Source organism: Geotrypetes seraphini, chromosome 3, assembly GCF_902459505.1.
Source record: "Geotrypetes seraphini chromosome 3, aGeoSer1.1, whole genome shotgun sequence".
NCBI lineage: Eukaryota > Metazoa > Chordata > Amphibia > Gymnophiona > Dermophiidae > Geotrypetes > Geotrypetes seraphini.
The window spans coordinates 199,227,414-199,242,314 of record NC_047086.1 but is presented as its reverse complement, the minus strand read 5'-3'; positions in this window follow the sequence as shown (position 1 = coordinate 199,242,314).

Here is a 14,901-nt window from a genome sequence, read left to right as displayed (position 1 = left end):
TGCTGGTGCATCACACTTTAAGTTATACAAAAAACAACCTGTGGGCTGCAGGAAGACAAGGAGGATCAGTGTACTTTTCTAGTGGTCAGCCTATGTGAGCCAGTAGTGGTGTGTACTGAAATTCATTTTTCCCCCCATGTATTTTCATTTGCTTGGTTTTTGTTTAGTTTAATGAAAACAAAAGAATAAATGGAGGGAAAAAACTGTTTCCCCCCCAAAAAAAGAAAAGAATATCTCCCTTCCGCCAACAAACTCCTGTTTATTAAAGTGGCACTAGGTAATCTGAGGCTTACACCTAGGGTTACCAGGTTTTACTCCTGCAATTGCATATAATGGAGGCAGTGCATGCAAATGATCTCATGCATATTCATTGGAGAAATCCTGAAAACCCAACTAGATTGAGGCTTTCGTGGACTGAGGTTGGACACTCCTGTGCTAAACATTAGTGCAATAAGTACCCTTAACCAAGGTTAATGTGCTCATTGATTGCGCTCAACTATGTCACGTCTTGGGGCTCCTTTTACAAAGCCGCGCTAAGGCCTTAATGCGCGGAATAGTGCACGCTAAATTGACGTGTGCGTTATCCGCTCCCGCCTCCTTTTGAGCAGGCGGTAGATTTTCAGCTAGCGCGCGCTAATCCGGTGCGTACATTAAAAACGCTAGCGCACCTTTGTAAAAGGAGCCTTTGGTCGCTTTCAGAGAGTCACTTATAACATTTGCTACTTCTCCTTTTGACTTCTGTATCACTACCACTTTTACAAAATCTAGCCTTCAGGCTCACAGTACACTGACTGGCACTAGTGGTACAGAACTGCAGATTCTCTCCAAGCTAAGTACAAAACATTATTTGGTAAAGAGGGTTCCTATAATGGTCATTTGAGAGAAAAAAAACAGAAAATGCAGAAATTATACTAAGAAAAATGACAAAACAGAAAAGTTAGGGAAGTGAAACACATTAGGATAAACTACATGTCTTCCAGAATTTTCCATCCTGTTGATAGGTAAATTCTATTTTAACTAAAAACATCCTTAAATTAAAAAAAAAAATCTTCAAATCTATCTCAAATTTATCTAGAGATGATTGTAATCTAATAAACATTGGCAGTGAATTCCTTAATAAAGGACCTTGTATTGAAAAAGAATTGATCGTCAAATTTGTTCATGAATAATTATTCGATGAGATGGACATGTAACTGATTTTGATTTATTGATCTAAGAGATCTTGTAGGAATATCTGGTATTAAATAATGTGCCAAATAATCCCTCCCCCCCTTGGTTTGTAGTGCAGGCTGCGGTTGTAACAGCTCCCGATGCTCATAGGAATTCTATGAGCATCGGAACTGTTACCGCCATGGATGGCGCTATAAACCACGGTTTTGTTAAAGAAGGTAAAAATGGTTCACCAAATTTATGAAATTTGAACACCAAAAAAAAGGATAAGCAATTCGATATGATATACTGTAGAAGACCAATGCCCTTTTTTTAGTAAAGGAGTTACATGGTCATATTTCCGAGCGTTATGAAAAAGACATACAGCAGTATTTTGTATAAATTGTAATCTTCGTAGATATTTTTGTGGTAAACCATTACAAAGTGAATTGCAATAATCAGATGATGTCACCCACTTCTGTGCCACTCGTCTGCCTGATCATTCCTTTTCAATCCTGCTTTCTATGGAAAATACTTGTTACAGGTGAGAAGCATTGCTTTCCATGTATACAGCATCTTTTATAAGTGGAAAATGGGCTTTTCTAAAATTGCACAGCTATACAGTATATTCGGGGGGGAAAAATAACAATAGGAAAAAATGGTGGTGATGGCAATAGTGAGAGAGGAGATGATGCCAACAAAATTAATAGGTTAGTTATTGCAACACAAACCCTAAAACCATGGCTGTAGTGTAAGCTATGTGCGGGCAATGCAGGCCACACAGGGCACAAGGGAGGAGGGGTCTCTAAAACTGTGTCCTCTCCATTGCCTTACCTGCTTGGCTGTGGGCAGGAAAGAAGCTTTAGGTGGCCTATCATATGGGGTGCGTTATTGGTTTGGGCTGGTCCTGCCTAAAACTATTAGGATATACCAGTGGTCTCAAACTCAAACCCTTTGCAGGGCCACATTTTGGATTTGTAGGTAGTTGGAGGGCCTCAGAAAAAAAAAAAAAAGTTAATGTCTTATTAACGAAATGACAATTTTGCATGAGGTAAAACTCTTTATAGTTTATAAATCTTTCCTTTTGGCAAAGTCTTAATAATAATATTGTCATTTATAGCTAAAGAGTCATATGATCAAGAAACTGTTTTATTTTACTTTTGTGATTATGATAAACATACCGAGAGCCTCGAAATAGTACCTGGTGGCCCCCAGGCCGCAAGTTTGAGACCACTGGTATATACTGAGCATGTTGCTCAATTAAGATCTGCAGACTTTTGTGAATGCCCCTGCATAATCCTGTTATAATAAAAACTGTTCAATGATTATGGGCAGAATAATCTGAATCCCTTTAGAACCCAGTTAGATATGTGACTCCCCTCCCCCACCAAAGAATGCCTCTGCTGTACAGTAGGAGACACTGAATTATATGGGGAACACTGAGAGTGTGATTATGGATAGTATAGATTAGTGGGAGGAGTTGGAGACCCCTTTGCCCAAGTGGGAGGGAAACAGTATAAAAGGGAAGTGAGGAGTAAGTTCAAGGCTTTTGTTATCCTGATTGTCCCGTCAGCTAGGGTTAGCAGACGTCCGGATTTACTCAGATATGTTCTCTTTTAAGAGGGCATGTCGGGGCGTCCGGATGGCTTTGTCCGGGTTTTGAAAAGCAGATCGCATCGGGAGGGGCATGCGCGGATGCAGCACGTTGACGCCACATGTGCGTGCGTGTGATGTCATCACGTCACCACACATGCGTGGATGCCCTCTCAACCGATGAGAACAGACTGAGGGGGCAGTGCTAGGGGTGAGGCTGGGGCTTAGCATGGGCAAAATGGGGCGGGGATGGTTGGGACTGGATGGGCTTGGGGATGGATCTGTGTGTCCAGATTTTATGTAAGTAAAATCTGGTGACCATAGCCAGAGACCTAGTACTGAGGGAGACTCCTGAAGGTATCAACTGTTTCTGGAACGAAAATCTGTGAGAGTTTCCCTGGAAGAGCAGACAACAGAGTTTCATTGAGAGGAGTTATAAAGGATTTTACTTTTCCAAGGGGTCACCAGGAGAGGACAGAGTAAATAGTGTGGAGACCCATCTCAAAAAAGGAAATTGTGAGTGGAAGACTCTGCTTCTTGCAGAGCATGTGTGGAGTGTTTCAGCTTGGCGGGAAAGATACAGTGGTTTGGAGCTGAGGAAAGAGAGTGGGACCCTGGAGCGGTTTACCACATGATTGTATGAAGAGATTAGGGAACATAATAGAAGTGTTTCTGAAGTGACTTTGCCACAACCAGCTTGTAAAACCAGTTTCAACATGCACACCAGAAGATGTAAATAGTTTAAGCATTTTGCCTTTTCAATCAAGTTCCAGTAAAAGATCTAGTTATTACAGCAATTGCACCATGGCCTCAGCTGTTTTCATTGGATAAGGAAATAGTGTGAGAAACGAATGGTGTGATTTGATCCTGGGATTGTGATCCTCCAGCCTACTGAATTTATCTAGCTCTGGCCTGTACCCAGCTCAATAGATTGTAAGACTGCCTCAAATTTTGGGGATGTGAGCCCCGGTTGTGGGTGCTTGACCTGGAGAGCCGGTTGGTGCCTGTGTGAGATATATTTGCTAACCTGTGGCAGTAAGCACCCGTGGGTCCAAAAAAATTAATGTAACTTCCCTTTGGTGTGTTCACAGCAGAAGGGGGGCTGGCTGGAGCCTGAGATTTGACTTGCCTGGTCTCATTCCTGGGTTTGTTCAGAACAAGGGGAAGTTTTACTTTAGAGTAGAGAATGACGTGGGGGGGAAAATTTTTCCCTGCCCCATCCCTGCGAGCTCGGTCTCTGATCCCGCCCCATCCCCGCAAACCATCTGATCCCATCCACACAAGCCTTGAAAGTTATGATATTATATTGAACTTAGCTTATTAAAGTATAAAAAGAAACAATATTCTGGACAATTGTCATTTTATAAACACAAATCATACCCCTCCCCTTCACAAATATCCCCTCCACTATTGAGAAAACTGAACAAGCCAAATTACTACAGAATGCTACATAGAAAAATCAAGCTAAAAACATATTTCAGTCACACATGGCGGGGCGGTGAAAAGCCTTGTTCCTGAACCCACGGCTAAAGGCCAAATTTTTTCCCCATTCCTGTGGGTTTGCTGTGGCTTACCGCAGGAAACAGTCACAATTTTGGAGACTGTATCTGGCAAAGACTTGAAGCGGTCCAGAGGAAGGCGACAAAAATGGTAGGAGGTTTGTGCCAGAAGACGTATGAGGAGAGACTAGAAGCCCTAACTATGTAAAGAGGGAAGGAGGGACAGGGGAGATATGATTCAGATGTTCAAATACTTGAAAGGTATTAACTTAGAACAAAATCTATTCCAGAGAAAGGAAAATGGTAAAACCAGAGGGCATAATTTGAGGTTGAGGGGTGGTAGATTCAAGAGTAATGTTAGGAAATTCTTCTTTACGGAGAGGGTGGTTGATGCGTGGAACACGCTCCCGAGGGAGGTGGTGGAGAAGAAAACGGTGACAGAGTTCAAACAAGCGTGGGATGAACACAGAGGATGTCTAATCAGAATATAATGGGTATACATTGAAGGAACTAAAGCCAGTAGGGCAGGCTTGCACGGCCTGTGTCCCGTATATGGACATTCAGTTGAAGACAGGCTGGAGAGGGTTTTGATGGCTGGGATGGTTAAGGCGGGCTGGAGTGAGCTTTGTTGAAGACTTCAATAGATGGAACCAGGGCCGCCATCAGGGCAGTACTACCAGTCCTGCATTTAGGGGCCCGGAGGTGACAGGGGGCCCGGGCTCCCCCAAGGTCCAAGGTTCCCTCTAAGGCAGCGGTCTCAAACACGCAGCCCACGTGTGGCTCTCCAGGTTTTATTTGCGGCCCGCGGTCTGGAGGCGATCATTCTCTTCCTTTTGGAGCAGCAGCCGGCTCGTTCGTTCAAAGCCGCGGGTTGGCGGCTCCTTGCGCTATCCACTCCTGCATCGGAAGCCTCTCTGACGTCACACCATCAGAGAGGCTTCAGACGCAGGCGCGGATCTCGCAAGGAGCCGCCACCCGTGGCTTTGAATGGAATGAGCCGGCCAGACACGCTGCTGCTCCAGTGGCGTACCAAGGGGGGGGGGCGGTCCACTGTTCTCCCTAGAATGCGGCTCGTCTAGAGCAGTGGTACCCAATCTGCTTCCCTTCCCTTCTCACTGCTGCCATCGGGATCAGGCCGGTACCGTGTCTTTGATCTCCCTGCTTCTCTTCCCTGCGGGGCCGACCAACTCTCGCGGCGGCCCAACGTCAATTCTGACGTCGAGAGGACGTTCTGGCTAGCCAATCGCTGCCTGTCTGCCCGGAACGTCCTTTCCGACGTTAGAATTGACGTCGGGCGGCGAGAGTTGATCGGCCCCGTGCAGAAGAGAAGCAGGGAGATGGCTTGTTCCCGATAGCGGCAGCAGCAGCAGCCTATTCCGCGGCGGTGGTGGCATGGGGGAGGCAGGAAGGAAGAAAGAAAGAAAGAAGGTGTGGGGGGGGGGACGACAGGGAACCAGAAACAAAGCAAAAAAACGGGACACAGAATCAGAGAAAGACAGACATAGAGAAAGAAAGAAAAAGTTGGAGGAGGGAATGAGGTCTGGAGGAGAGGAAGCATACAGGAGGCTGAAAGAAGGGAAGAAGTATTGGATGCACAGTCAGAAGAATAAAGTGCAACCAGAGACTGATGAAATTACCAAACAAAGGTAGGAAAATGATTTTATTTTCAATTTAGTGATCAAAATGTGTCTGAATTTATATATGCTGTCTATATTTTGCACTATGGCCCCCTTTTACTAAATCGCAATAGTGTTTTTTAGTGCAGGGTGCCTATGAGCGTCGAGAGCAGCGCTGGGCATTTAGCGCAGTTCCCTGCGCTAAAAACTGCTATTGTGGTTTAATAAAAAGGATGGGGGGTATATTTGTCTATTTTTGTATGGTTGTTACTGAGGTGACAATGCATAGAGTCATCTGCCTTGACCTCTTTGAAAAAAAACCAGAATAGGAATGATAATTAACATTTTCTCAGCGTATAGTGTGCTTTGTGTTTTTTAATTTTATTTTTGGTAGATCATTTTGACTTGGTCATTTTAAAGTAGCTCGCAAGCCCAAAAAGTTTGGGCATCTCTGAGCTAGAGCGTTGAAACTGTGTATTAATATTTATCCCCCCTTTTACAACACTGTGGAGCGTTTTTTAGCGCCAGCTGTGGTGGAAGCAGCTCTGATGCTCAGAATTCTATGAGCGTCAGGGCTGTTACCACCGTGGCTAAAATCCACACTACAGTTTTGTAAAAGGGGGAGGGGTTAGTTTGTGATGACATATTCCATACTAGGCGAAGATGTTTTCTGTGTTCTGTGTGTTTGAAAGACATGGTTTACTGTTAGGATTGACGATGTAGGATTGATCTGTGCTGGTCTGGCTTGTTTAGTTTTACAATGGGTGTATTGATGTACTGCTCACTGCAATATGTAAGATGCTGCCTTTTCCTAGGTACTCATGTGTCGTGTGGTTTGTTACTAAAAATCATGATTTTCTTACAGATGGGGGGGGGGCAAAAAATGATGGGTCCCGGGTGTTACATATGCTAGGTATGCCACTGTATGTAAAGATACCAGAAAGCTGGCGAAGCAAAAACTTTAAGTAAATTTATTTACATATTTATTCTTCTAATTTTTGAGTATTTAACCCTCCCACAATCTCACGGGCACTCGTTTCAAGTTTATTGAGATTTTGATTTAAACGCAATATCAAATATTTTCAATGCGTATAACAAAAATAAATTTGGGGAAATAAATAAAACCATTTGAACAATAAACATACAAACATATCCATAGATGATTAAAATTACATAAGGAGTACAAGGATAAACTACATTTGTTTAAAAATGCGTCCTCTGCGCCTGCTCATAAATTTGTGGAATATGTAACTTATTGCTCATGCATATTTTTTTTTGCACACACCTCATCAATCCTTAGAGGGAACATTGGTCCTAGGCCACCATAGCACAATTTCCTGTATTATTCTTCTGCTGTGCACAACAATAAACAATAAACACTGCTGTCATACTTTTTTTTGTCCCCTGCAGATTTCCTGATAGCACCCCCCCAGACAAAAGTGGGGGGGAAGGGGTGCGTGGGGGGGCCCAATAGGATTGCTCAGTAAGGGGCCCAGAAATTTCTGATGGCGGCCCTGGATGGAACATAAGCACACTACTGAGCAGGGCTCTGGGTTTCTGGCCCAGATATATCTAAGAAATAGGACCATTTAAATTAAATTAATTTATGGAGCATGTATGATTGGGCAGACTGGATGGACCACTCGGGTCTTTATTTGCCATCATTTACTATGTTAAAGTGTCATTCTGTACTTCTGAGTCCTGGGGTAGAAGAATCATTCATGCATCACACTACAGGTAATGTTTCAAAAAAATAAACTTTACTTAAAAGTCAACTTTTTCAATGTAGGGACAAAAATTTTCTTTTCTTTGAACCAAAGCAACTATTGGAGTTTAAAGTGGACAGTGATGACAGTGGAGTCATAGTTAGATCTGAGACCTCTTCCACAGGATAACACAAACCAGCAATGCCAGCAGCAACAGCCCCGAAGCCCTTTAAATCTCTATGGGCTTCGGGGCCGTTAGTGCAGCCGCTAGCACAGCTTTGTAAAAGAGGCCATATGTTTATTATCTTATTTTCCTTAATCTGCATTCAAGTTATATTGATAATGCTTGATTTGTTTTCAAAATGCATAAATTTAAAAAAAAAAAAAGGTCAATTTTTTCAGCTGTGACAAATTGATACAAAGTATGTTGCTTGGATAAAAAACAGAAAAGGATAAAAAAAAGAAAAGGTAACTCATATTAAAACCTGACATTTATACATCCGCTATAATAAAACCCTTAGTGCGCATGTGCAGTTGAAACTTCGTGCGGCCATGATCCGTGGCTCCGTGTCGCCGCATGCGCAGTCGACTTCTGACGACGCCTCTCCTTCTCATCCCCAGACCAGCAGCGGCAGCAGCCGCGAGGCATTTGCTAGGCCGGCCCACTTCGATAATGCGAAGCGGGCCGGCCTAGCAAAAGCCCCGAGGCTGCCCGGCCTAGCAGATGCTGGACAGTGAGCAGGTAAGGGGAAAGAATAACTACTGGACAGTGGGGAGGTAAAAGGAACGGAGAAGGGCTACTGCTGGACAGGGGGAGCAGGGAAGGGGTGCTGCTGGACATGGGGGAGGTAAAAGTAAGGGAGAAGGGAAGACAGACAGGGGGCAGAGAGAAAGAAAGAAATGCCTAAGTCTAGCACCCGTTAATGTAACGGGTATAATCATAAAACTGTATAATCAAAAACTAGTATAATCATAAAACTGATTTAAAACATATAATAACATAAGATATGAAAACCGTAACATACAAAATAATCATAAGGATGGTTATAAAAGCAAACATGACAGAATCATAATAACAATAACAAGAAGAATGACAAACTGAAAACGGAGTACCACACTCATAAAATTATCAATCATATGTTTGCTATTATGGTTATTATGATTCTGTCATGTTTGCTTTCATAACCATCCTTATGATTATTTTGTATGTTACAGTTTTATATGGTTCTTGAGTTTTCATATCTTATGTTATTATATGTTTTAAATCGGTTTTATGACTATGGGCTCCTTTTACAAAGGTGCATTAGGGTCTTAATGTGTGGAATAGCATGCGCTAAATTGCCCCGCGCACTAGACCTTAACGTATATTGTAATTATAGAACTAACGCCAGCATTGAGCTGGCGTTAGTTCTAGAAGCGTAGCTTGGGTTTAGCATGCGCTAAAATCCTGCGTACGCTAAAAACGCCAGAGCACCTTAGTAAAAGGAGCCCCATAGGTATACATGCAAGGTTTTAATATGAGTTACCTTTTCTGTTTTTTATCCTTTTCAGTCTTTTTAAGTTTTATATTTAATTAATGTTGTCTTAATGTGTTTTTAGACTCCTGAGGCAGTGCATAGGGCCGAAACACGTACATGACGAGTCTTGACTGCAATAAAGATATTGGGCACCACAGGTTGCCTTCTCTGGGGGGTTTTTGTGTTTTTACCGTGGCAAGGTAGGATCTCCTGTTTGGGTATAGCTTGGAAGATTAACCCATATCTCCACAGTGCACACTTTTTGGGGATTTCTTTTAATTTTGTTTGATTTCAGGTCCTCCCCTGTACCTGACATGCAGTGTTCTGTTCTACACACACTGCACACTCCTTTTTTAATGTTTTCTATCATGCAAACTCTCTTTTCTCTCTTCCTTGACTGGTCACACCCTTCTTTCCCTGTTTGGAATAATGCTTGGGTGGCACCACTTCATGCTGATTGAAGGAATCAAGGTGTAAATCTTTTCTCCAAAACTTTTAGAAGAATGCTGAATAGTGCTCAGTTGGACTACCATCAAACCAGAAAAAAAGAAGCATGGAACTCTCTTAAAATCAGTTGCTCAACTCTATTCTGGTCCAAGATGGTATGACTTAGACCAGTGTCTTGCAAACTGTATGAGCCGTGGCACACTGAACTGGCGGCCACGGCTCGAGGGCACCCAGAAGTGCGCAGATGTTTCCACAATGATGTCATTCGCTTGCATGATGTCATCACGTCAATGTCTGCACATGCATGGAGGCCCTCCAGACGGGGCCCTGAGTCGCCATTGTGGGGTTTGGGAGGAGAAACGCCAGGGAGGAGGAGAGGCGCTGGGGACTGACAGCCTACAAGATGTGCCTCTCACCGCGAAAGGCATATCCTATAAGCAGTCAGCCAGCGCTGGCGCCTCTTCTCCTCCCTGGCGTATCGCGGCACACCTGAAATCTCATGGTGCCCACTAGCATGCTGCGGCACACAGTTTGTGATCCACTGGTTTAGACACACAGACTGGGAACAGGCAATATCGATAACTGTGTCTCTAGCTCTTGTCTCAAAAACAAAGAAGAGACACCTTACACACCCCTTCCTTTGGCTAACTAATCTGAGGCCACACCAGATATCCAGAATCATTTGCATCTTTCAGGAAGATCTCTTGAAGAGAAAAGCTACTTCCTCTCCCTTCTGGGGAAATTTTATTTACATATTTATTCATGGGCTAATACTCAAAACTCCTGTGCTGTAGTGAACAGCGCCCACATTATATAACAGGAAGAGTGCAGAAAAGCATCGCTCCTTCAGTTCTTATAGCCCACAGAACACCAATTCAGCTCATCCTGGATAACAAACCATGAAAAATTAGGATTAAAACAATCCTAGGAATTACAACATACGTAGTAACATAGTAAACGACAGCAGAAAAAGACCTGAACTATCCATCCAGTCTGCCCAGTAGTTACACGCATTATAAATTCATGATTAAACTGACTCTTCTTTTTCCTTTGATAGTTTTGGGCCATAGACCGTAGAAGTTCGCCCAGTGCTATCCTTAGGTTCCAATTGCTGGAGTTGCCATCGAAGCTCACTCCAGCCAATCTGAGCCATCTCATCATTGGGGGGATACAGACCGCAAAAGTCTGCCCAGCACCATGCTCATGTTTCAAATTACTGGAGTTCCCGTCGAAGCCCTCCACAGCCCATCCTAACCGAATTGGTATATATGGGGCACAGACCATGCAAGTCTGTCCAGTACCGGCCCTACTTCCAATAAATTAAAATCAGATAAAGGCTTCAACAACTGACAGTCCTAAAATAAAACGGTTTTAACTACCTTCCTAAATACAAGCAGGCTGATATTCAAAGCGATTTATCTGGCCAGGAATGGCTCCTGGCTGGTTAAATAGCGTTTTATCACCTAACTGTTATCTTCCACTATATATCTGGAGACGGTGCAGAGACGAGCAACGAAGCTAATAAAAGGTATGGAGAACTTGGAATACAAGGAATGACATAAGAGACTGGGTTTGTTCTCCCTTGAGAAAAGGAGACTGTGAGGGGAAATGATCGAGACTTTCTAAATACTGAAAGGAATCGACAAAATAGAGCAGGAAAAAAAATTATTTACAATGTCAAATGTGACACGGTCATGAGGACAAATATCAGGAAGTTCTGCTTCACGCAACGAGTGGTGGACACCTGGATTGCTCTCCCAGAGGAGGTTATTGCGCAATCCACCGTTCTAGGATTCAAAAGCAAACTAGACGCACATCTCCTTACGAGAGGCATAGAGAGATATGGGTGACTAAAATTACGCCAGGAGTACATCTGGCTGAGCTTCCGCGTGTGCGGATCGCTGGACTTGATGGACCGAAGGTCTGATCCGGAGATGGCAGTACTTATGTTCTTATGTTAGCAACTAGACTGTATAGTGCGGAATAGAAATGTAGAAAATATATAAATATTGCATGACATAGCCAGCAAGGCATGGATATTCAGCACCAAACCAACTTTGGGCTCCTTTTACTTAGGTGTGCTAGCGTTTTTGGCGCATGCACAAAATCAGCATGCGCTAGCCGAAAAACTACCCCCTGCTTAAAAGGAGGCAGTAGCGGCTAGCGCACGTAGCATTTTAGCATGCGCTAAGCGTGCGTTAAAACCGCTAGCGCACCTTTGTAAAAGGAGCCCTTTGTTTAGCGGCTAAAATAGGCCTATCTTTTACCATTAAGCACCGAACTGGTTAGCACTTGAATAGCGGCTTAACAAGTTACAATTGCTGCGACCAAAACTGAAACTGAATATTTAATGCCAGTCGCCAGAAGTAGTCCAACATTGAATAACACCAGCGACAGACAGCAAAAATGCTGCCCGCCGCCAGCTGAATATTTGGCTGTAAATATTTATTCAACTGTCTTTTTTTTTTTGGAGGGGGGGGGGGAATAGTGTGTTCCATGGTGCCACTGCCTGAGATGAAAACAATAAAGGAAAACTTTTGTAGGATTTAATCTTATTGACAGCTGGAAAATGTAATTCTGATTCTGAAGTTGTCAAGTGCTTCTGTGCTCTTGTGAATATGAGAGAAAAGACAAGTTCCTGGCTATGAGGGCAAAGAGGAGAGAAAGAGATAAACAAGGGTTCAGAGAGCAATGTAAGGCTGGGCTGACATCTCCCATACTTTGTTTGTTTTTTATTTTATTCTTTTAAATGAAGGCAAGCAGCTACATAATAGAATATATTTCTTATAAACATTGCCTTTTCTGTAATATTAAGTCTATTTCTGCACAGTATATTCTTTATGCAATCACTCTTGGCTGTCATCGTCATTAATTTCACTTCCTACTGAACCTCCTGAGTGTATTGAACCCGGGACCTGGCAGATTGTAAGGCCATCTCCTTATATATTGGGGGCTTGTCTGCTGCAACACCCCCCCACCTGAAAAACCTTACAATACCCTCACAGCTAATCTTTTCAGCTCACTATCAGGAGGCCCTTTAGCAGTCTGTGTGTCATAAGAGAGAAGTCTCGAAGAGTTGGAATGCATTGTTGGCCATAGACATCACTATAAGAGCTTCTGTGGTATATCCTTCAGCACCACTAATCTGAGAGCCCTGGAGAGTAAAAGTGAATGTGTTGATTCCCTTAATGTTTTTACTAATGGCATGATGACATATCCAAAAAGGGCAAGCCCAAAATAAAGTTATTCAACCAGTTGATGAAATCATCCTATAATCCATGTTCCAAAGATTACTATATGATCACTACGAGGGTTGTATTTTTCCGATGGCACGAAAAAAGTGGAAAATCCCTCGTCTAAGTGATGGAACATAACATAAGAATGGCCATACTGGGACAGACCGAGGGTCCATCAAGCCCAGTAAGGAGACTGCCCCAACTTTGTTGGCTGGGATGAGCACTTTTCATCGGCCCCCTTGTAAAACAGAAAATTCCACCAAATAGTGTTATATGCCAGTTTATTTCCAAACAGCACAATCACTATATTTTAACATTAAAAAGAGTGTGCTATGCGGCCCTTATCTAAGCACCCCTTTATAGACTTGTCACCATGAAGAGAAATCGCCGCCCAGTTAAAACAAACAAGCAAAAAAAAGACAATTAATTCAAAGCAGATTGGCAGAAATGGCCTTTGTTTACCTGATGTAGCTGCAGCTAAATACCAAATCAGGCGGGAGAAGGTATTTTCATGTGAGAAGGGGTGTGACTGTGTAAAAGGTGAAGAAATTCTTTATATAATTTGTTTGTTTGCTTATAGATAGATTTCAGTTCTATTGGAGATTAAAAAGAACCCGTGTAATGGAAGAAATAACAAAAAGAAAATAGGAGGAGGTAAAGCAGGATGAAAAGGTTTAACTGAAGAGTAAGGATCAGGTGAAAGCTCCAGCAACAGGAATAAGAAGACATTTGTGAAGCTCCAGTTTCATTTAAAAGCATTATGGAAAGGAGAGACTGCTGGAGAAAAGACCATGGAGTAGGGTAGTGCTGGATGGGAGGGGAGAGACAGTAGGGGATGGGATGGGACAAGAGAGAGAAAGAAGCACCCTGTGGGGGAGGAGAGTTGTAGGAAACATAGAAACATAGAAAGATGACGGCAGAAAAGGGCTATAGCCCATCAAGTCTGCCCACTCTACTGTCCCACCCCATTAAGTCAGAGTGCTGCTTGACCCACGTAGAGATCCCACGTGGATGTCCCATTTATTCTTAAAGTCGAGCACGCTAGTGGCCTTGATCACCTGCACCGGTAGTTTGTTCCAGTGATCCACCACCCTTTCTGTAAAGAAATACTTCCTGGTGTCACCACCAAATCTCCCTACTCTGAATTTGAACAGGTGCCCTCTTGTGACTGAAGGTCCCTTAGGAAAGAATATGTCGTTTTCCACCTCGACACGACCTGTGATGTACTTAAATGTCTCAATCATGTCACCCCTCTCCCTGCGCTCCTCTAGAGAGTAGAGCTGCAACTTGCCCAGTCTTTCCTCGTATGAGAGACCCTTGAGTCCGGAGACCATCCTAGTGGCCATTCGCTGGACTGACTCAGCTCGAAGTACATCTTTATGGTAATGTGGCCTCCAGAATTGCACACAGTACTCCAGATGAGGTCTCACCGTGGTTCTGTAGAGAGAGATAAGCACTGAAAGGGTACAGAATATGGGAATGGAGACCAAGGAAATGGGTGGAGAGTGGGTGAGGTTATGGGTGGAATGTGGGCAGGGCCAGGCATCCTCTTTTTGATATGGTAACCTTAATCCATTGTAGACAGCTAGTGTTTGCCATCTCTCAATTTTTCTATCCAGGCTAATCCAGTTCTGGTGTTACCCCCTTCATCCTTCACCACTGCCTGCAGGGACTTGTAGTCCTGATTTCCCAACTGTAGGGTTTCCCCAAACATAGTACCATAGTAAATGGTGGGAGATAAAGACCTGCATGGTCCATCCATACCATATACTTTCTTATATACCACAAATTTCAACAAGGATTCTTTGGGGTTTTCAATAAGATTTCTGAAAAGTGGTTACAGGTTGAAGAGAATAGGTATGCCTTTAGCCTTTTCTAATTGCAGGTTTGAAGAGAAAAGAAAGGTCTTTAGCAATTTTCTAAAGTTGTAATACGAGTCTGGTTGGTGTGGTAGATTGTTCCATGCTTTCAGGCCTTGGAATTCAAAGGAGACTTGGTATAGTTTTTTCCAGTATACAGTGTACACGCTGAGGTGAAGGAAAGCCCAACTTAAAGCGCTGTTTCGATCTTGAGTTTAGATACGAGTTTGTAACTTTGATGCCAAAAAGAAATCCAGCGGAATTTTCCCCATAGATGGC